Below are 23,465 nucleotides of genomic sequence, written 5' to 3' on the forward strand. Positions count from 1 at the left end.
TCAAGTATTCAGAGGATTCTCATTCATCAGAATGAAGGCTGCTACTACCCGCTGCACAGTTAACTGAATGTTCTGAACAGTAGCAGCATAACATATGGAAAAGGCTGTAGTTAACTAGTTGCAGTTTCCTTTCGCCTTGCCTGTCCAACTGTCCAAGGAAGGAGTTGAGGATTAATTGGGAATTCATCGACATTTGCTCTGGGAAATGCCCCCAGCATTCTTCTCCCTTATTTTGGTTGTGATCACTGGCCAACAAATCTGCACACAGGCTGATGCTGTGTGAATGCCGGTTAATACCTGAGCGCGCGCGCGCACACACACACACACACACATTTTGTCACAAATGTCTGCTGACCCCATGGATTTCCATGGGTTATGTAGACCAGGATCCAAACTATCATGTGCAGAGCACCACATACCCTGGGTCTTTCCCTATCCTTCATCCTACCCCTGCTCAAGCCATTGTGCATGTGTGTGTGAGAGAGGGAATGATTTGGAGTAGTGTGTAAGAGCTTGGAGTAAATAGAGTGACACCCTTTGAATGCATGGAGAAACCTATTTGTGCAGTACACTTCCTTTTGCATAGTATTTGAACTTGGTGCAAACTAGCTTTTCATATTTCACACGCTTTTCTGGGAAATTCTGGAAAAGTGATCCCAGCCCCCATCTAGTAAGAGATAAGATGGTGTAGCTCTGATTTCCTTATGCCCAATGATGGGATGGATCCACTGAAGCATCGCAGTGTTCATATCAGATCAGAAAAGAGTGCATAATGACTACAGACTAATTACCTTGTAGCTTGGCTACTATAACCCTCGCCTTTCTGATTATAATCCTTGCTCACTTGTCCATTCAGAATGTCGCGAAGATCATTACCACTCATTCCGCTATGGCCTATGTGCATTGGGCTGCAGCATTCGATTCTGCCTTCAAACTAAAAACGGAAAAAAGTGCAGGGAAGATGCATAATCTGACTGATGCATCTATTTGTGTGCATACTGAATGCTGAGGAAGGTCACAAGGGGATGGGACAATGCTGCCAAAAATGTTACCTTGAAACAGACTCGAGTGGCTTATTACATTAATTTTCCTATGATGTGTGGGGAGGAAGGGCCAGTAAGCCACTAACAGTGCACTGCTGTACATGTTTGTGTCCAGGTTTGCAGCAAAATGTATCTCATAGAAACAGCCAGAGTGTGCTCCAACTGCATATTGTGGTAGTATTGTGCGATTTGACAAAGCATGACATTTACTCAAATGTAATGTCTGGGGGAGAGTTTGCTACAAAGGCCTGACCTCGCCAAGGGAGAGAAGATTGTGTGTTGACTTGTCTGGCCACGAAGTTGCATTGGCCTGTGATAGCAGTGTGCTGGTTTCAATGCAGACATTTAATGTCTTATGTAACAACGCAGAACAAGAACAATGTATGTAAACTATGCTGCTAACCAGGGGCCGCCTATCCCGTTTCACTACCCCACTCTGCTGAAGCCTCGCTTACAGGCTCGTCTATTGCTGATCGTTCTTAAAAGCAGAACACTCTAGAGGGAAGACGTTAATAGAAATTGTGATCTTAGGATGACTTCACATATATGTGTTCTCCAAATTGGCCTGCATGCTTTAATGTATGAATGGTAGTGAGCATCACACATATACACAGATGGGAATTTCAGATATTAATTCAACTTTCTCATTATCCAATTTCCCACCCCCGCCCCACCCCAAATCCCCCAGCAATGCTATTAGCGCAGTACCTTAAAATGAGAAGTAAAACAACACTGCCAGTGTGTGTGAACCTTTCGAAGCAGAACAAGAAAAGGGCTTCCCTGTGCAAATAAATTAGTGAAAATATTACAATACTATGAAGAAGTGGTTGGGATTAAAATTAATAAGGCTAGCAGCCAACTTGTTATTACGTCTTGAGGACAAAGAGGATTCAAGGAATTAAGTGGCATCGAAAGATCGAATGTCTAGGCATCGACATAGAGAGAAATCTAAATGATCTACATAAAGGTAATTATATATCGCTCCAAAAACAAATGCAGGAAACAAATCTTAAAAGCTGGAAGGATCTGAGGACCAGCATTTGAAACTCCCATTGTTCTAGGTGTGTCTTGTGACTGGGAATTTCATTAGTGCGAGCAGTTTCTGAGCTTTTTTTTTTTTTTGCAAATGAGGACTAGACCATGTGAAAAATGAACATAAGATTTTGGCTGCAGTTCATTCATTTTCAGCTTTGTATTCTTGTTATAAAAAAAGCGCACCCAGACATTCCGTTGTTATGCCCATAACCTGGGTTTAAGGTGCCATTTAGCTCCTAGCTTTAGCTCCTAGCTTTCATACCTCAGTTTCTGAGACTAGCCATGCCAGGATGAATAAATGCAATTAAAATGCAATATTTTGCCCAAAACAGCATTTATGTTTCAGAAGCTACTGGTACCATGTTCTAAACAAATATTAAGAGAATGGCAAAAAGTAATAAGTGATGATTTTGTATGGGAAGGAAGGGCAAAGACTGTGGAAAGAAGGTGGACCAGGGATACCAGATGGGGAGACATTCTGAGGCAAGAATACTATAGTGGCCTACATGTAATCCTGGCATGCTGCTCAGGGGCAATAACACACTAGAGTTCAAAAGTGGGTTGGAAATGCCACAACTTAATTGACTGCAGCTAGACTATGGTTTGGTCCAGCCTCAATCAACCTGCCTGCTGACGGATTGTATCACCCAGTCCATCTAGTTGGTACATTTGAGCATTGGCCTGCACTAAGGCCAACCTTGGTGTGGGTCTTTTCTCTGGGCTCTGCTTTCAGCCTGGGTGCGTGGCAGCTCAGTCCCTCCCCCCCCCATCTGAGTCTCCTGTCATAGTTTGACACCCTCACAATGAAATAGAAATGCGGCTTTGTCATGCTGGCCACATGACCTGGAAGCTGTACGCCGGGTCCCTCGGCCAATAACGCGAGATGAGCGCTGCAACCCCAGAGTTGGTCACGACTGGACCTAATGGTCAGGGGTCCCTTTATCTTTTTAGGTATTTGAGACCTGTAGAGGCGCTATCAGTTAAAACTAATATTGAGTTATATAGGGATTACTTTAAAAAGTTAGGAAAGTGAATTATAACGGGGAAAACTATATTATAAACATTTGCTCAACGATATGGGGTGAGTGTAAACAAACACTGATTCTAGAGATATCACATAATGAATCTATAGTTGATGAAAGCTGTAACTTAGATGGCCAGTGAGTGATTTTTCAGATATGAAAAGAAATATGGGATGCCATGTTATCAAGACTGTGCTGAGATAAGGATGTTTGAACAAGTGACAGAAAGGTTACAGATCAACTCTCTGTTCTTTCACTTTTTACAAATAATGACATATCTACAAAAGATAAGGAAATATTGCAAAATGGTTAGAGAAAAGCCAGCTTTGAAAGAGTACTGGAGAATAACAAGAAACAAAAGTATTTTCAAGAACCTGTCAATTTTTGGGGGGGGGGGACACCATTATCAAGAACTATTTCGATACAGAGTAAAGTGGAACAAAGTCATTTAAAGTGTAGCATGGAACTTTTCGACCAAAAACTGTTCTTCCTTCATGGTATCTGCAAAACATTCGAAGCATAACTAGAAAAGGGCTCCATTGTGTCCCTTGGTTGTTTTCAATCCTCACATTGTAGTTGATGGGAAACATCACTATTTCAGGATGGTAAAAGAAGGACAGCAGACACAGAGGGTTATATTCAGCTATGTTATACTCAGTGTGGGCAATTCAACTGAATAGTTATGACAGCACCATGGGATTTTCCATCTCTCCATGCCCCGTGCCCAAATCTGCTCTGGAGGGTTGGGGAAAAACCTAGAATTAGGAGGCTCGTGGAGGGAAGAGAGGGAATGATTGTTCACCATTGCACTATATTACATACAACCCACTGAAAATGACGAGGCTAATCATTAATTTCAATGGATCTATTTTGAGTGGGACTACCATTGGATACTGCTGAGAGTTGGCTTATATTTGTGGATATTTTGCGACTACACAGAACTTTCATCTCAGCAGTGATTCATCTTGCAAATCAATTTGGCAAACTATCCAGTTTTAAATCAATTACACTAAATCAAGAGCCATGTTTACAGATAATACACCATAGGGCACACTTACGTAGCAATGACCTTTGAAGCTGGCACAAGCTACTTGTCATCACATGATGCGGTGTCCCCCTACAATGCTAAATCAATTATGCTAAACCTATTTCTGTCTGCTATTGAGTGTCTGAAGGGAGAGCACTGCTGGAGGCAGATCCCTTTGTCTTTGGAAGTGGAAAAACAAAATCAAGATGACATCTTTCTTTACTGAGTTCCCCTTTCCTATGTTACATCATATGCGGGAGAGACATTAACGATTAAAGGCTACTTGTTATGCATGAAATGGTAGAGTTTTGTCCTGAAGAGACTAATGCAAGCTAATGCCAATATTCTCCAAAACATCTCTGTCCAATGAGGATTTAGAATTGAAAAAGACCACAATGTGTTAAGCTCCTGAAATGGCTTTATCAGTCTGTTTCATTAATGAAGCCAAATCCTCTAAACAAATCCACTTTTCTCTTTAAGAATCTAAGTAGTGCAGTTATATTTGTATTGTCTACCTAGATATTATATATCTAAGCTACAATTTAATGCCTTAAAAGTGCTTGAGCCATGGAGGAAATCACATGACCACTAAGCAATCCATGGCCTGGCCCAGCTCCATATGACATCTAGGGAGACTTTGATGCAACTTCATCTATATGTAGATGGCAGTCTGCTCTGTATCTCCTTCCTATAAGAATCCAGAGAGGCTGCTGAAGTTCTGAACTGGTGTCTGTGGGGACTAATGGAATGGATGAAGTCAAACAAATTGAAGCTTAACCCAGAGGTATTCCTGATCACTAAAACTGCTGGCTTGGAGACAGAGATTCACACTGTGCTAGGGAGAGTTGTGCTCCTCTTGAAAATAAAGGCTAATTATTTGGAGGTCCTGAACCTGGCCTTAACATTGGTTGTCTTGGCGATGGTGGCGGGCATTTGTGCCTTCTTCGCTCAGCTGAGGCTGTTGCACCAGCTACACGTTTCTGAATATTGCAGCTCTGGCCATAGTAACACTGGCCCAGCTACATTACTGCAATGCACTAATGGGAACCAGAAACTTCATTTGGTCCTGCGTGCCTCCATTAGGTTGTTAATAGAGGCTCCTCTTGATAGTGTGTGACTCCATTTTTGGAACAGCCAATCTGCTTCTGGGACCAATTCAAACAGTTAAACTCTTTACAGTTTGGGACTTATGCAAATGGAATCAAGATCAGGATTAAAACAGATTTTCTTCATGGAGAAGATTGAATATCTTGGTGGTGGTTTGTTCCACATTTCCCAATGATATGTTTCCTTTCATAGGCATGCCAATGGACTATATGATTCCAGAACAGTTCATCCACCTTTTTCTTATTTCTTTTAACGAACAGTCCAGCTACTGGTGCTTAATTTTAGAGGAGGGTAGGAGACCAGACCAGGAAAGGTTCTGTGTATCCATTTCCAGTTGATCTTGGGGCTTGTAGTCCTGCAGTACCCAATTCATGTGAGATTATACCTAGTCATATAAGTAAGTGGAAGCATCATTTCCTGCTGAGGAGAAGCCTTCTACTTCACCTCAGCTTTACACAGAGAGTATTATTTCATCTTGGATATCATGGAGTTTCTTCTTTGTCTGGTGAAATTGCTGTCCATACTGACTGCGATATCTTGCCACACATACAGGGAAGAAGAGAATATGAGTGAAGTCTTACTCAGCAGATACTTAGAGGATACTCTGGCTTCCCTCCTCCCATTGTCATCTTGTGAGGTGGTAAACAAGCCACAACACTGGTGGCAGACTATGCAAGCAATTAGCTATGCGGTCTTCAATTTAGTTAAAACCTGAGCAGCAGTGAAATAGGAAAAAATGTCCTTTAGACATGAAGCTAATTCAATGTGACTTAAACCAGACTATCCACAAGTTGAATTGGGGTCTTTGAGAGTGCTGCATGTGCCCTGCAGGATTTCTTGAGTTTTTGAAATTAGGGAATGCCTGTCATTTGCCTGTCTTTGTCTGCTCCTTCCTGTCCTCCCATATCTGAGGTACACAGGCACCAAACAAAGATATGGCGCTGTGGCAACTTCAGAGGTCCAGATACTTCTTTAAAAAATAAACATAAAAATGCTGTGTCTGACATCTTTTCTTATAAAAAGAAAATTCCTGCTAGGTCAGTCCAATAATCCATAGTGCTCTGTGCTCTATCTACTCTAAAGGCATCCGTTCCCTATCAATTATTTCCAGGCTTCACCAGTAACATTTGGGAGATAGAGGCCACGGTTCAGAGAGCTCATTTGCACACACACAAGGGCCCTGCATGCATCTTGTGTGACTTACGACTTTTCTTTGAAGACTGGCTCTCCTGCCACATTGCTAACTGCTTTTGAAACTCCCCAGAGACTCCTAACTATGTGCAGCACAGATGCTGCAACTGATATGCCAATAAAATACATATTAGATGTTCATGCACAGTAAACACCCATGGTAGGCACAGTATTAGCCCCTTATTTAACTCACACACTTATTTTTAATAAAGTTTATAACCCACATTTCACTTTGCCAAGAGACTTCCAACAAAGATGTTCAAAAACAAAACAGAATCCAGTCATCAAAAACACAATAAATAAAATAAAGCCACAAAGCCACAATAAGCTTTACTGAAGTAAATTGGGACTTAATGGAACTGAGGTCAGGATTACAGCATTTCTAGAATGTAGCTTGGATTCTCTTCACTGAGAATATTGACTATATCATTATAGTTTTGTTAGACACATGGCAACATTTCCCAGGTTTTTTAAATGAATGTTTTATTTCATAGGTGTGCAAGTGCTCAAGGCTGCAGGTTTCCAGAACAGTTCATCAAGGTGAAGTTACCTTTTTTTTGGTTCTCCTTATAACAAAGGCACCACTGGTTGGCACTTAATTCTAGGTTCATGTACTCCAAAGCAAATGGCAACTGATTTCTGAGGAAAGTCTTGCTGTGTCACATTCTTCAGATCAAAGCATTTGTGATTATAGCACTAAAGGTCTGCTCGGGGAGCATCAAACAGACATTGCAACACCTTATTCCACTTACTGTTTGCAGTTGCTGGAAAGACACAGGAATCCTGCAGAGTGTCTTGCATGTATGACTGATTTTCCAACCTTCCTCTCACCTTCATTAGTGGAGCATCTGATGACACACATCTAACTTCTTGTGAGAGGGACAAGAAAACTGGTAGATCTTTAATAAAACTACAAGGGAAGAGGAAAAGGGAGAGAACTCCAATAGCATGCTGTAGTGAGTTTCTGTTGTTTAGTCGTTTAGTCGTGTCCGACTCTTTGTGACCCCATGGACCATAGCACGCCAGGCACTCCTGTCTTCCACTGCCTCCTGCAGTTTGGTCAAACTCATGTTCGTAGCTTCGAGAACACTGTCCAACCATCTCGTCCTCTGTCGTCTCCTCCTCCTTGTGCCCTCCATCCTTCCCAACATCAGGGTCTTTTCCAGGGAATCTTCTCTTCTCATGAGGTGGCCAAAGTATTGGAGCCTCAGCTTCAGGATCTGTTCTTCCAGTGAGCACTCAGGGCTGATTTCCTTAAGAATGGATAGGTTGATCTTCTTGCAGTCCATGGGACTCTCAAGAGTCTCCTCCAGCACCATAATTCAAAAGCATCAATTCTTCGGCGATCAACCTTCTTCATGGTCCAGCTCTCACTTCCATACATACTGGGAAAACCATAGCTTTAACTATACAGACCTTTGTTGAGTGAGTTTCTAGTTTTATAAAATACTTGGGAAGTACAAATATTAGATCTTAGCACATCTGAATAATATCTTGCATGGATACATACCGGTATAATCACAGTGGCTTGTTGCCAGTAAATCTTTTAATTACATCACACACCAAAATAATGAAGCATGTCTTCTACATCCTGCCCAAGATAAAAGTCCCATCTGTTTATGTTTCTTTATTCATTGCCTGTAAGTGTAGTGTGGTTCTGTACACACAGTAATTGAGTGCATATGACTAGCTAATAAATGCACTGCAAGCCATCTTGCTACGGTACCGGTTCATTCACTAGAGATGATGAATGTGCAAAATAATCTCTATCTATAAATCCAAAGGAGATAAAAACAGGCAGTGTGAACTCTGTGCCACACACATATACACATCCCATGCTGAGGTAGACCCTTTGTTCTTTTATATCCACTTATTACAATTGCAAGCCTAGGGCTTGCTGATCAGAAGGTCGGCAGTTCGAATCCCTGTGACGGGGTGAGCTCCCGTTGCTTGGTCCCAGCTCCTGCCAACCCAGCAGTTCGAAAGCACGTCAAAATGCAAGTAGATAAATAGGAACCGCTACAGTGGGAAGGTAAATGGCGTTTCCATGTGCTGCTCTGGTTTGCCAGAAGCGGCTTTGTCATGCTGGCCACATGACCTGGAAGCTATATGCCGGCTCCCTCGGCCAATAATGCGAGATGAGCGCGCAACCCCAGAGTCGGTCACGACTGGACCTAATGGTCAGGGGTCCCTTTACCTTTTATTACAATTCCAAGAATGGTGGGGTTACTGCTAGAGCAAGTTCACTCATATTTGTTCCCTTTTGGTCAGTGCTATATTGCCACAAATAAACAAGGTATTCATAAGTCAATCTTGGCTGTGTGTGCACAATGGTCTCCACTAGAGAGCCAAAGATGAGTATTGCTAATTCCTCAGATGTGTGTTTACATGCCCATGCATACAGACAAACAAAAAGGGCCAGTCGGGGGGGGGAGGGCCATTTGACCTAAGGCTCAAGTTCAATGTGCGCCTTAATTTTAGACACTTGCTATTTTTTGGCATTTGATAAGTTTTACAACAATGCAGCATGCAAGGATAACTTCTGGCACGCTTCATTAACCTCTTTTCCTCCTGATACTGCCTCCATGTGCTTCCACATTTGAAGGACTTTTTTCCTAGCCAGGCTTGTGCTGAATGTGCTCGAAGCAATTTCCCCCCTTTCCTTCGCAGCCATGGGAAAAGAGAATAATTCAGGACTGCCGCCTACCACTCATGTTCCATGAACCAGAGAGAAAAGGAGTGCCAGGGGAAAAAATAGAAGGCAAAACTTTGCTCCTACCCCCCTGCCCTAGCTGGGCCGAACATTTCACCCATGGCCAAGCTCCACTGGTCTAAGAAGTGAGATTGACATAAGAACTTGCAGAGAATAGAAATAAATTATCCTGTACCCTCCAGCCTCCTCCAGCTGTGCCAACATGACATCTTATTGCAAAACACACAGGAGTATTTTGTCATACTCTGTGCGTTTATCATGCACCTTATTAAAGCTTATTAATCTAGAAGAGAGTGTGGAAGAATAGTTTAGGAGGCTAATAATGAATTGCTGATTTATGCTTCCTGTTACAAAGCAAAACTTACTATGCCTAGTGATCAGACTGAGTTCTGCTTGCCTGTAGGGGAATTTCATATGTCTCTCTTCCAAACAGCTTCAAAGGAAGAGTCAAGCTTCCTCTGTCAGCATTCCTTAGAATCAGTGCAAGATGTCAGCATACAGCTGGAAAGGAGAAAGCAAATAAAAGATAATGTGCCAGTTAACAATTCAGACCCTTGCAATATTTCTTTTTCCCCTAGTTTTGTAATAAAATTGTTATACTTTGTCTGACATGAGAGAGACGGGTGTTAAGGGACCCCAGTAGTGAGAGTGGCAGTGCCCCTTGGCAGGCTTGGGATTAGCAGATGAGGTTTCCAATCAGGCAGCCATCCAGAATAAGCGTAAGATACTGTCAGGGTGCTTCCATGTGAAAGGTCCTTTGACGGGCATGCCTGCTGAAGCTGAGCAATTGGCAAAAGGTAAATTTCCTACCATTGCACTGATGGAAAGGGACTTGTGGACTTAGTCCAGGTACTAAAATAGCCCAGCATTTAGGGACTATGTTAGGTGGCTTCTGGACTGTGGAGAGTGCCATAGTGATACCTCGGGTCACAAACGCTTCAGGTTACAAACGCTTCAGGTTACAGACTCCGCTAACCCAGAAATAGTACCTTGGGTTAAGAACTTTGCTTCAGGATGAGAACAGAAATCGTGCTCTGGCGGCGCGGCGGCAGCGGGAGGCCCCATTAGCTAAAGTGGTGCTTCAGGTTAAGAACAGTTACAGGTTAAGAACGGACCTCCGGAACGAATTAAGTTCTTAACCCGAGGTAGCACTGTATAACAAGTGTTCCTGGCAACCAGACCAAGATGGCTTACTTTTTGCATCACTATGGCAACTTGATGTGCCAGTGGGTAGCAGCATCCTGAATTAAGCAGATCACTGCAGTATTGTACTTTGCATCTCTTTCTCCAAATGCTGACAGTGATCACAAATAGCATGTGCACTTTTAAGGATATGTTCCACCTTACAGCCTCATTTTGATAGGACTGCCTTGGTAACCAGGTGATAACAGTGGGCCATGCATGGAATGTGTACTAATGTCCATTGACATAAGAAGACCCTTGCTGGATCAGGCTAAAGGCCTGTCTAGCCCAGCATCCTGTTCTCACAGTGGCCAATCAGGTGCTTCTGGGAAGTCTGCATGCAGGACCTGAGTGCAACAGTACTCCCCCCCCCCCCAGTGTTTCCCAGTAGCTGATATTCATAGGCATATATGCCTTCCATGTCTTTGAAAATATTGTGTGCATTGTCTGGAGCAACAGTTTGTACTTAAGTCATGGAGGTGTAGTCAATCTTCAGTAACCAATGGGCAGGCATCATTGGGGGTGGTTTGTCTGCTCAAGGCCAGGCATGTCTGTTAGTGCAATTTAGAAGTATGGGTGACATTGAACAAAGTGCTTGGGCCATGTCTTGAGCAGCCTGTCTCCCATGTCTGCATTATGTTTCGAGAAAGACCCAGCTGCATGGGGTGGTTGGAAACAGTCCAGGCCTAAAGGCCTAAAGTATGACTCACCCACCCTCCCTTTGTCTAAGAAATGTGTGTACGTGCAGTAGGGGGTATAAAGTCAAGACTGAATTCAGTAGCAACAAGCAAGAATGTGAAGTATTCACCGATAATAAGGTATTTGCTCCATGGTATAAACTGTAGGGACGCAGGTGGCGCTGTAGCTTAAACCACAGAGCCTAGAGCTTGCCGATCAGAAGGTCAGCGGTTTGAATCCCTGCAACGGGGTGAGCTCCTATTGCTCGGTCCCAGCTCCTGCCAACCTAGCAGTTCGAAAGCACGTCAAAGTGCAAGTAGATAAATAGGTACCAGTACAGTGGGAAGGTAAACGGCGTTTCCGTGTGCTGCTCTGGTTTGCCAGAAGCGGCTTTGTCATGCTGGCCACATGACCTGGAAGCTGTATGCCAGCTCCCTCGGCCAATAACACGAGATGAGTGCCACAACCCCAGAGTCGGTCACGACTGGACCTAATGGTCAGGGGTCCCTTTACCTTTTATAAACTGTATGGTAAAGTGTAGTATGGTGAGCTAGCATGGTAAAGTGTTAGTGGATCTCTCTGCACTGTATTTTTACTAGTTTTATTTTGAAGACCAGAATAACTGTATTATAGATTAGTTCTTAAAGTTTATGTAGCCAGTATGTTTATGCTTGTCATGTGCCATGAAACAATAAATGCTTTATACCTTGAACTGAACTGAGTAGGAACCAGGAACACTGGAAAAGGCTGACTACTGGAAAGCAGGAAAACTCTGGTGTTCTGCTAGAGCTGTGCATACGCTGCTGATCACACTGGTTGAAGTGTGGCATGTAGCATCAACAACAGATGGTGGGCCCAAGCCTAGCAGTCTTCTAACAATGTTCACAGAGTTTTGTGCCTTGAACGGCTGCGTGTCATTAAATTTGATGGCATGATTGAATATTCACAGCACCAATACCTGTAGTCTTATATGAAGTTTGTTGATTTCTATGCGCCATGGATGTTTAAGGAATTTACCAGCACTGTTTGAAATTCACTCACCATACAAGACCATATATAAGTGTCTGAATAACCACATGCACCCTCATATTTCATTTTTTTTTGTCCAGCAGCTAAGCTACAGAACTGACAGTCATTACAGTTCTTGCTTGATGGATGGTTACAATATGCTACCTACAATAAGTCAGCCTTTATACTTATAATGCCGTGACATTCCATAACAATTTATGAAAGCCAAGCCAGGGAAGGTTGCAGCTACTTCTGCAGCTCAGCCTTCAGCTGAGCTTGGCCAAAGAAACAGATGTGACTTGGAAATAAAATAAAATAAAATAAATGTGTGGCTTCCACTGCTTCTTATCACTTATATCTACATCAGAAAATGTTTCCTGGCTTATTCAGTACAGTCTTTAGTCCGTTCTTCTGACACCATGTTTTTCTGGGTCCAAAGACAAACCAAAGGAATTAAAAATGACTTGAAACAACTTCATTCTTCAGAACTTCTAGGTTCTTGGAACTGCCTGTATTATGTGACCTTAGGGATAGTCCTCTAACCACCAACTTCTTATTACCAAGGGACTATGTCTGTTTCCCCCCCCCTTCAATTCTATCATTACAAATCTCACAAGCTCCACTACACCTGAGGGCAGCACATTAGCTTAGAAGCTGCAGGGGAGGCCACTATGCGGCACACGCAATTCTGTGCACTCCCGCCCTTTAGCATTTACCACCTGTTGTGGCTGCCTCACTTTGCCTCGGGAGCAACTGTGTCCTTCATACTCTCTAGTAAAGATTCTACTAGTGTACATTTTGCCAATGTATAAACTGGGATGCAAAGGAAATGCTCTAAATTAGAGGCACTTTTCATGCTTCTGGAATCTGATACTGCTGAGTTATTTAAGGCTTCCACATATCGTCTGAGTTTCTCCCCCTTTGCACAGCATCCTTGTAATTTAATTTGTTCCTCTTATCTCATGGAAAATTAAAAGCTGCCATATCTGCTAAATGAAGGTATTTCGGAGCACTGAATGGGAACATGCTAACCTGTTTCCAATTTCTGTTCTTTGAATCCTCTCCCCCACTGCTGATCAATGACTTTTGAGTAGATGTGCATAGACTAGCACCATAAATTTTCCTGGTCATAGAGCAGCACTGGATCCATTTCCAGAATGGAATTATGGAGTTTGCAAATCTCACTGTTCACATACAGATTGTTTCCCCTGCCGTTTTCCAGTCCAATATTTCCTCCTTTCACCCGGCAAGTAATCACAGGCTTTACATAAGAAGGGCAATGCTAGATCAAATCAAATGCCAATCCAAGTCCAACATTCTGTTCTTAATGAATGACTACTGGGAAGACATATAAACACCCCACAAGCAAATCAGGATGAATGCTCATTGTCAGAAAACCAGACATGAATATAATCTAACCTCTAGGTAAGCTTTGTGCAAGCAAATCAGTATGAGTGCTCAATAAATAGGTTGCCCGGAGGAGCCCTGTGATGAAGGAGAGATGGATTAAAGCCTGCCTGCCTCAATATAGAATGGGCTGCACATTTTCAAGTCTGTTTCTACAATTTTCAATAAAGTCTGGGCTTTCCCCAAGAATTCTCCACACCTGAGAAAGATTTAGCTTTGGGTGTCAGTGAGTATTTCTACAACTATTCCCTCCTCCCTCTTTCTCCTCTTCCTAAATTTTACTGGGTTCTGGTGGTGGGCATGGAAAATAGCAGTTGTGACATCTGCTTAAAGTTTTTCAAAGTGTCCAGGAATCTATACCGTAGGTTTCACAGATCTATAGTTACCCAAATGGTTGGACTGGAATGCTGCAGCGAGTGCAAATTACACCTATGTCAGTCCTGGAATTAATTGTAGGAATTTGCTATAAATAATTGGAGGACAGGGTGGTGCAGGATGCTGAGAGTTGCTGATCCACAGGGGAAGTAATGAATCAGGAAATCTGTCCGCCCCTCTTTTACACTTTCTGTGCAGATGACAATCAATTGAGAATTTACTTACAATCACTTTAGTTGTACAGAAGGAAAACTGCAACAGTAACTGCATCTTGCTGACCTTTGTGCTTTTATCTAGAGATTTGGGATATCTTGTGACTAAATTGGATGGAGACTAACTAGGACCCCCACTTTCCTGCCAAAGTCCCTAACAGAGACATGCCCAGGGGGGGGGGGAGGAATTGAACTGAGGAACTTTTTGTGGTGATAGAAAATGGTTTACATGTTGAATTCTTGCCTGTCACAGAGATGTAAAAGGCAGAGCAGCACAGGAAAAAATGTATTATTATTATTATTATTATTATTATTATTATTATTATTGGTTATAATTAAAACACAACATTAAAATGAGGTTTAAACAACAGTTGGAGGCAGGTGCCAGTCTAGTTTTGAGAATATATATCCGGTTTTGTTTTTAAAAAAAATAATAATCTGGAAAGCTCTTCAGATACCCGAATTTGGAGGTCAAAGCTTCAGTATTTTCCACATTTTGGAACAGAGAAGTAACTTTTAAATTAAATTGGGAGGTACTTATTCTGGTGCACAGGAATATGCCTTAGGGGGCGATGTGTTATAAAATTTCTCTTCTCTGAAGAGTTTTTAGGAGCTGGTGGTTATTGTTTCAGTAGTGTTTCCAGCGTAGCAGAGCTTGTCTAGACTTTGGTGTGATTAGAGAAGTCTAAACAATAGTCAAACTTCCACTCTATATTTCCCATGGCAACCTCTTGGCCCTGAGCCAAACAAAAAGAAAGACATTTCTCTGGTATAAAATAGCAGAGTAGGCACTGAGTCTATCTCTGCAGTGCAGCACAAACCCTCTGCCACAAACCCATGATATTTATTTAGTGTTAGCAAAATGCTATCTGTTGTGAAGTGCAGGGAATGTGAAGAGGGAGAGCTTTCGTACTGAAAAAAATTGAGCTGCCAGATTATCACTCCTGATATCTGGACTAAATTAGATGCAGTGCAGGAGATCTAGGAACACTGCTGCAGTTAGTGCAGGATTTGGGAGGGGGGAGCAGAATTCACAGACTACCTTCATGATATTGCTCTTGTCATAAGCTGAAGGCACATCTCTTTATCATAAGAACATAATAAGAGCCTTGCTGGATCAGACCAAAAATTCTGATTGCCATAGCACTCTCCTACTTGCGATTCCAAGCAACTGATGTTCAAAACTTTCTGCCTCCAACAATGGAGGTAGAATATAGCCACTGTGGCTAGTAGCCTTTGACCGCATTATTCTCCAGATTTTGTCCAGTGTTGTTGTTTTTTAAAACTTCCATAGTTTAACTATGCACTATGTGAAGAAGTACTTTCCACCACACCTGAAGTCAGTAGGCTAGTATAGGAGATGGAGGAGAGGGTGCATGGCATGCTGGTTGAGCAGCCTTCAACCTCTCTTTCCTCCCTCACATCTAGAATATGTGTAGCCAATGGGCTGCTCTCCAGTAGTTGCTGGACTGCAATTCCATGCTAACTGGGACTGATGGGAAATGGAGGGGCACCATGTTGACTACCCTTAATCTAGAAATAGGGAAATGGCACGTCTGGGCAGAAAAAGCAAGTTAGTGACTAACTTGAATGTAAACAGGGATGGGATTGGTGTCATTCTGTTCTTTCTTGTTATCATAACATGGGGTGGGGGTGGGGGAGGAGAGAGAGAGAGAGTCAGTCCTCAAATAACAATTTTCCTCTTTTTTTCTTACTCCACAAAGCAAATATATAAGTTATTACTGAACAGGGCAGCAAAATCTGATTGCTGTCTCCTGTTGAGGCCTTTGGCAAGACAAAGAGGGGAGGTGTATACTAGAGAACGAGAAAAAGCAAAGCACAGGGAGCTGTAAGCAGACAGCTTCATATAAAATCTTCCCAGTGCATGTGAAAAATCACCCAGGAGAGACTGAAAAAGTGCTGCATAAATTGCCAAATTGCAGTCTTAGTCCAAAGAAACTAAAAGAAAACTTCACCAGCCCACCAATCAATGTCCACAATGTAACACGTACAGGCAAATTAAAATCCCGCATCACAGAACAGAACACTTAGGGTCAATCTATAAGTCTGTGGGTTGATGGTAAGTGCAGAGTTCTTGTCTAGGCCTAGTTCAGGCAAATCCAAGGACCCATGAAAGCACCTCATGAGCTCCAGGACACTAATGCTGGGCTCACAGCCAGCATTGTTGGCACAATTTGTGAGAACTAATAGTGAGAATGGTCACAAATGTGCCTCCATATGAATGTTCCTGAGCTTCTCAAGTGCTCACAAGGGAGCCAGGGTATGCCTAAACTAGGCCATAGTGAAGCTGCTGGGTGATTACCTTCACCATGCATTTACTTTGACATGGTTCAACCCAGTTTGGGGCAACTCTGCAACAGTACGAGCCATCTGAGTTGAGTTGTTAATCAGGTCCCATGGTGATTTAACCACACAGTACCCCTTGATGACATGTAATAGTCAGCATGAACTCCCCAGCTCTGTGTGGTGTCCCCAACTGACCTGTCCTATCATTGATAGGTTTTTCAATGAGGATGACTCTGCTCTCCAATTGCATTAAATTGAATTGTTCAAGTCACTGAAACTGACCTGAGTGCAACTAAATTGGCTTCCATTATTATAATTTTACTAACATGGTCCAAATTTCAAGCTTTTTGGTTTTACAAGCAAATAAAAAGGACCAGTGATCATAGGAAACATATACATTCAAGAAATAATATATTTTTGTTCTTCATATGATTCACAGCTATTAAGGTCAAGACCACCCTTTGACATTTTTGTCAGCATATGGCCTATCTTTCCAGTAACCATGGTTCCTTTCCTGGAAATCTCTCCCCACTTTTCTCTTAGAACAAAAGTGCCACAGCCCCAAACTTTGGAGAGAGAGACCTCTAGCAAATGCAGCTTTGAGGAAGAGATAGATCCACTTCTTGATTAATCCTGGGTGGATTCATGGTTATCAGACCCTCTCCAGAGCCCCGAAGAGGCATCTCTGAGGCCATACTCTAATGGCTGGTCCACAGACTTCCTCTAGGATCAAGAGAGTCCTGAGGAAATATCTTCACAGCTAGAAACTGCACTTCCAACAGCTGCAGCAAAATGGTCATAAAGCAGAACTCAGATGATCAGTGTCTACCTAACCCTACTAGAAAACATGGCCAGTTGCTCCAGGACCTTGCTGAGAAATTGGAGAACTATCCATGGTTCTGAACTCGCACTTTGACCTCTCTCTGAGATGCTGACTTTTGCTTTTTTTCTGCCCTATCTTGACATATTGGCAGCCCAGGGAATCGGGAACCACTGATATCCCCTTGCTTGAGTCATCACCCATCCTTGGTGATGGGTATCCCCATTGATCATGATTAGACAGCTGAGCATAGCTCGTGAGTCATGTCCATATGGCAAACATACCTTTGCTTCAGAACACAGTCAAAGCAACACCTACCATAGTACACATGCCACCACCCAGGTTCTTAGAAGTATCAGGGTTATGCAAATTTGAGAAGTTTGGGGCCAGGTTACCTTAAGGGTCACAAGCATACAGTACCATCTTGAGTCTTAAATCCAAGCCAATGGTTAGCTTATTCTCAAATAAAGGTTAATAGTTTTTTCCATGACTTTTAGATAGGGTTTTTTTGAAGGTGGGATTATTTTAGCAAACATCTGAATATTTATATTATGATGATTAATTACAATTGTGTAATTAACTACAGAATATTCAGTAACCAAAATAGCACTTTCCATTTTCATTAAGTTCATAAGTAGCTGAAGCTGGGCATTGACAAATATGATATTGGATGACCCAAACCTTCAGGCACCTTGATATATATTTTGAGGGATGATGACGATGTTTTGAATCCTGCAGCCCCCCTACCCAACACACTGCAGTCCTACCCATCCAAATGCAAATGCATAGATAACGGGAGAGGAAATTCTGGAGGGAGTAAATATATGGGAGATTGTGTCTTGGCCTCACAGTCCTTGTGCTGTGGTGTGCCGCAAGGCACAAACCTGTTGCCTGTGTTGTTTAACACCCTGTTGGAAGCAGTCATTAGGAGTCATGGCGCCAAATGTCATCAATATGCAGATGATACCCAGCTCTATTTTTCCATAACATTTGAGTCAAGGGAGGCTGAGCAAGGTTTAGAATGTTGTCTGGATACAGTTATGTAATAAAGGTAAAGGGATCCCTGACCATTAGGTCTGGGGTTGCGGTGCTCATCTCGCGTTATTGGCTGAGGGAGCTGGTGTACAGCTTCCAGGTCATGTGGCCAGCATGACAAAGCCATTTCTGGTGAACCAGAGCAGCACACGGAAACGCTGTTTACCTTCCCGCTTGGAGCAGTACCTATTTATCTACTTTCACTTTGCTGTGCTTTCAAACTGCTAGGTTGGCAGGAGCTGGGACCGAGCAACGGGAGCTCACCCCGTCGCAGGGATTCAAACCGCCGACCTTCTGATCGGCAAGCTCTAGGATCTGTGGTTTAACCCACAGCGCTACCTGCGTTATGTAATAGATGAGGACTAATAAACTAAGCTAGGAGCCTTGGGTAATGCAGGCCTTGTGGGTGCATGGTTCCGTTGTCCAGGATTGTGGCCATCTGCCTGCCCTGGATGGGGCTCCTTCTCCCTCTGAAACAACAGGTGCATATTTAGGGAGTGCTCCTGGATCTACCTTTGTCACTTGAGGCTCAGGTAGCCTCAATGCCTGGGAGTATCTTTTACCAGCTACAGCTAGTGTGACAACTACAGCCATTCTTGGGCAGGGATAGCCTGGCTGTGCTGATTCATGCATTGGTAGGCTCAACCCTTGATTATTGAAATGCACATGTAGGCCCACCCTCCTGCCTGGTCTGTAAGCTCCAGCTGCTGCAAAATGCTTCATGGCTGGATGGCTGACGAGAACAGACCACCACCAGCACATAACCCCCGGTGCTTGATAGCTTGCACTGAATACCCATACAATACCAGGCCAGGTTCAAAGTTCATGCATTAATTTATAAGACCCTTAGCAACATGGGTCCAGGATATCTTAAGGACTGCCTGACCCCTTATATCCCAGCCCAATCACTGAGGTGTTGTGGGGAATTTCTGTTAGTCATTCCCTATGGCTCAGATGCACTAGAAGACATGCATGAAGTGCAGTGGGCCCAGGCATGCAGAACTCCCTTTCATCCGAGATTAGACAGGCACCCTCCCTGCTGAATTTTCAGCACATGACTAAGACTTTCATGTTCTAGCAGGCATCTTAAGTAGTGTTTGGTTTTATGATTTTGTTTTTCATTGTCCCATTTCCGGTGGATTGTTTTTATGAACATTGCTTAGAAATGTGAATAATTAAGCAGTATATAATATGTACAGTTTAAATATATAAAGGGTTGTTTCCAAAATGACTTCTTCCCTCACTTCATGTTTTACTGAGCTTTGGGGCTTTAGAACAATTGTATACAATGTTCTTATGGGCTGCAAAGGCATGATGGATATCTGGTTCTTTGTTCATACTATTCCAAACAATTCCGCTCTTCCACAGCTACTGTGGAAACTAGCTCATGAGAATGTTTTCTCAGTATCCACCTTTCCTTTCTTTCCTTTGTTGCCTTACCAGATCACTGTGCAGACATTTATTACCTTTCCTCAGCACAAAATATGGTGCTAAATATAAAAGTAATGGCTTAAATGGCTATAAAATGTACGAGGGCATTCTACTGAGAACAGTATTCGATCAATAGGCTAGAACTCAGGATTAAGGAAAATTTATTGTTAGGATCATTTCTCTCTCTCTCTCTCTCTCTCTCTCTCTCTCACACACACACACACACACACACACACACACACAGAGAGAGAGAGAGCTTAGCTCTTAGTAATTGGATCTTAACATTAGCATGACATACAATATTATCCTGAAAAGAGGAAAACAACTTCAATATGTTTTATTACAATTAGATACTGAAATTTTTTTTCAACACCAGGGGTTGGTTATAATTTTTCCTGATATTACAGATATAAGTTTCTTTTACAAAGGTTGGAGGGGTGATTGTTTTGGGGGAAAGTCTCCAAGCTCTGCAGAGCAAAAGTAGAGCAAAAATCCACTGAACCCCATTGAAATAGATGGTAGTTATATGGATGGCCCAAGTGGAAAAGAGGGCAGGGCTCCTGCACCTTTAAGAAGAGGGAAACTACAGCTATACATAACTACACAAGAGTCCTGCCCTACCCTCCATGGATGATCAAACAGTGCAGGGAGAAGAGAGTAATTCTGGGAGAGGAAGTGACAGGAGACAAAAAGTCTCACTTCATAGGTTCTTCCACTGCTCAGATGTGGGCTGCAGAGGTTGGTTTGTGGTTTGGTTTTGTGTAAAAATAACAACCCTATAGATCAGGGTTGAGGAACCTGAGTCCTTCCAGATTTTGTTGAACTCCAAGTCCCATCAGCATGGCCAATAGTTAGAAATGATAGGAACTGTAGTCCAGCAACATCTGAAGGGCCACAGCTTCCCACACCCTGAATGCAGAGGAGAGATCTGGGCATAGGGTTGCCAGACTCAATAGAGGACCGGACTTCTGTGCCTTTAATTGCCCTGCTCTATTTTGAGTCTGGAAACCTTAAAGAGAAACCAGCAGACCCTTTGCTTGGAAATTAAACAAAGGGTCTGCTGGTTTCTCTTTAAGGTTTCCAGACTCAAAAGAGAGCAGGGCAATTAAAGGCACAGAAGTCCGGTCCTCTATTGAGTCTGGCAACCCTATCTGGGCATCATTTTCCATCATGGAAAGGTCTGTTGTATAGAAAAGACCACATTCACTGCTTGCACTCTGTCTCATGTAACCGCCATGTGCGTGTTTATTACACCATGAATTCTTCATACACATCACAACAAATGCTCTGTGGTTCTCCAGCTATGCCAAGCACATGGAAATCTGGGTTAATGGTCTGATGATTCACAGCTGCTATACATTGCCAGAGCATTGCTAAGCAACTGATACATACAGATGCATCTGTTTCAATAAGACTGCTCTCTAAGGACCAGGGCAGTGGGGGGAGGGAGAGTAGATTTATTGCCTTTCACCTTACATTCAGAGACTGCAATCACAGCATTGCTTCCTGGTAGGTATATTCACTGACCAAAAAAGCATAAAGGTATCACATCTTAGATATCATTTAACTTAGATGGATGTTCAAAACTGCAATTTTCTATGTTCAATGTGCCAGGCTAACTCTTGTCTATAGAGTTTCCCATTTTGATGGAGAAGGAAATAAATTGAAGCTGAATCCTGAAGAGACAGTGGCCAGGGATGCCCCAAGACATTTTGGAACCTGAGGTGAAGCACCTTCAGCAGGGGAAAGTGGGTGAGTGAAGATGCACATCAGGAACAATGTGTTTGTGTGTCAAATCAACCTTATTGGATGGTTGAAGTGGGAAAAAAGGCCATTGTGGGGTGGTGGTGATCCCAAAGAAGACATCCTCTGCAGCAGTCCCAAGTGGTGAAATTCCCCTGGTGAAAGGGATTAAGTCAAAGTAGCCTAAATCATGCCATTAGCTGCAATGCTTCCATCTTTGCTTTTTCATGAATGAGCCATTAAAAAAGGACAGCTCTCACAACCTATCACATATTGTATCATGGCATAAGAGCTAAAAGTTAATTTTATAGGGCACTATTCCCTCAGCTGCTTCCCATGACTCCATGTGGGTATCCACATCCTATCTAGTCTCCAAACAAAAGCAAATGGATAAACCTCTTTATTTATAGAGCTTATAAAGTCTCCTTATTAGCTTTCAGAGATCTGTTGGCTGGGATCTGTTTCCTGAGTAAAGTGGGCTGTTTGTGGGTTCACTGGGACAATTTACATTAGGTCATATTTCACCACGTCAGCTTCTCTTCACAATCTGATTAATGGCTGGTGCTGCTCCATATAACTGCTCTCCCAGTTCTCTCCTTCTCTGTTCCAAATTACAAGCTCTCGGGGGCACAGAATTGTTTAGGGCGAGATGGGTGGGTGCACAGTTTTAGTCTGTTGCCTCTTATTTTCAAATTAGTTGCTATCTTAAGCAGCATGTTGCCTTCAGTCTGCTCTTCTTATAAGCCTGGTTACTTCCCCAGCAGCACCACAGTTTGTCCAGCAGCAATGATGGGGAATGAAAGACAACCTGAGGCAGGCACATTCATTCATTCATTCAACAGCCCCTCATCAAAAATGGATCCCAGGGGGTTATAAAAAAATATGTAAAACAGAACACAATTACTGTAACAATGATAAACACGTTATAAAATTATTAAAGTGAACAATATAAGGAAAACAGCAGCAGTTTATCATGATTTACACAATGATCAATGACCAACCTGGATGAACAAAAGGCACCTTAACTATGCATGAGAACCCCAACAGTGTAGGGGCCATCCATACCTCTAAAGGAGTTGGTGGAATTCCACAGAGCCAACGGGAGCTGAAGTTCAAAATACATGGAGGGCACTAGGTTGGCCAAGGCTGCCTTAGATAATGCCATTAAGTTTTATAAGCCAAGAATCACATCAGCATTTATCAATCCAATGGAAGTACTTAGGAGCACAATCCATATTGATGGCTTGGAGGGTAGAAAACTGCGTATTCATCTGTCTTCAAATACTGCTTGTGTAAAGGAGTGCCACTGGTAAGTGTGGGTGAGGAATCTCCATGGCAGAAAAAGCTTCTGCTCTGCCCTAGTGGGCAGAAAACTGCCACTGGCTGTACTCCATCCATTTCCTCCTCCCGCCTCCTCCACACAGCCCCGGGCACTGGCAACCCACATTATGCCACTGGCAAGTGGTAAGCCCAGAAACAAGGTGTTTTAGTGTCTACAACCTGAGGAGCCAATACAGATCTTCCAACGGGTCTGACCTTTGAGTCTAGCAGGAAAAAAATGTTGCAAGTTTTGGTTTGTGGGTGTGGCAGTAGATCCACCACGTCATTCCTTCCTGGCCCTTCATTAAGATTACTCTGCCTAAGAGTCTTCAGAAAATGAAATAGATTTTGTTTTCCAAATATTCTAAAGATGGAAGTTCCTCAGCTTCTGCTTGTTTTTTCCTCTCTCATCTATTTCTCAGTCCTTTTGTTCTCTCTCTCCCTCTGTGCTTGCATTGCAAGACATTTTCTGCGCGACTCTCTCACCTTGTTCTATTTGTAAACAGCTGGCTACCTTTGTTCTTCTGCAATGTTTTGTCCCATTTTTTCCATTGTTTGCTAAGAGCCTGAGATGTCATCTTCCTGAACTGTTGAATACTAAAGGATGCCACTCAGTTTTGAGAGGAACAGGAAAATATATGGAAATATTAGACAGATGGAATAATGAAGACAACGAATTGTAGCATTTGGTAAATAGCAATATGTGGGTGTGGGAATTGAGTGTTCAAATTAGAGGGATGCCAGAAGAGTTTAAATGCCCTCGCCTTTTTAAAAAATGACCCTGCTTACCTATGGTTTTAGAAAATACC

Source organism: Zootoca vivipara, chromosome 4 (genome assembly GCF_965207765.1).
Source record: "Zootoca vivipara chromosome 4, rZooViv2.hap1.1, whole genome shotgun sequence".
NCBI lineage: Eukaryota > Metazoa > Chordata > Lepidosauria > Squamata > Lacertidae > Zootoca > Zootoca vivipara.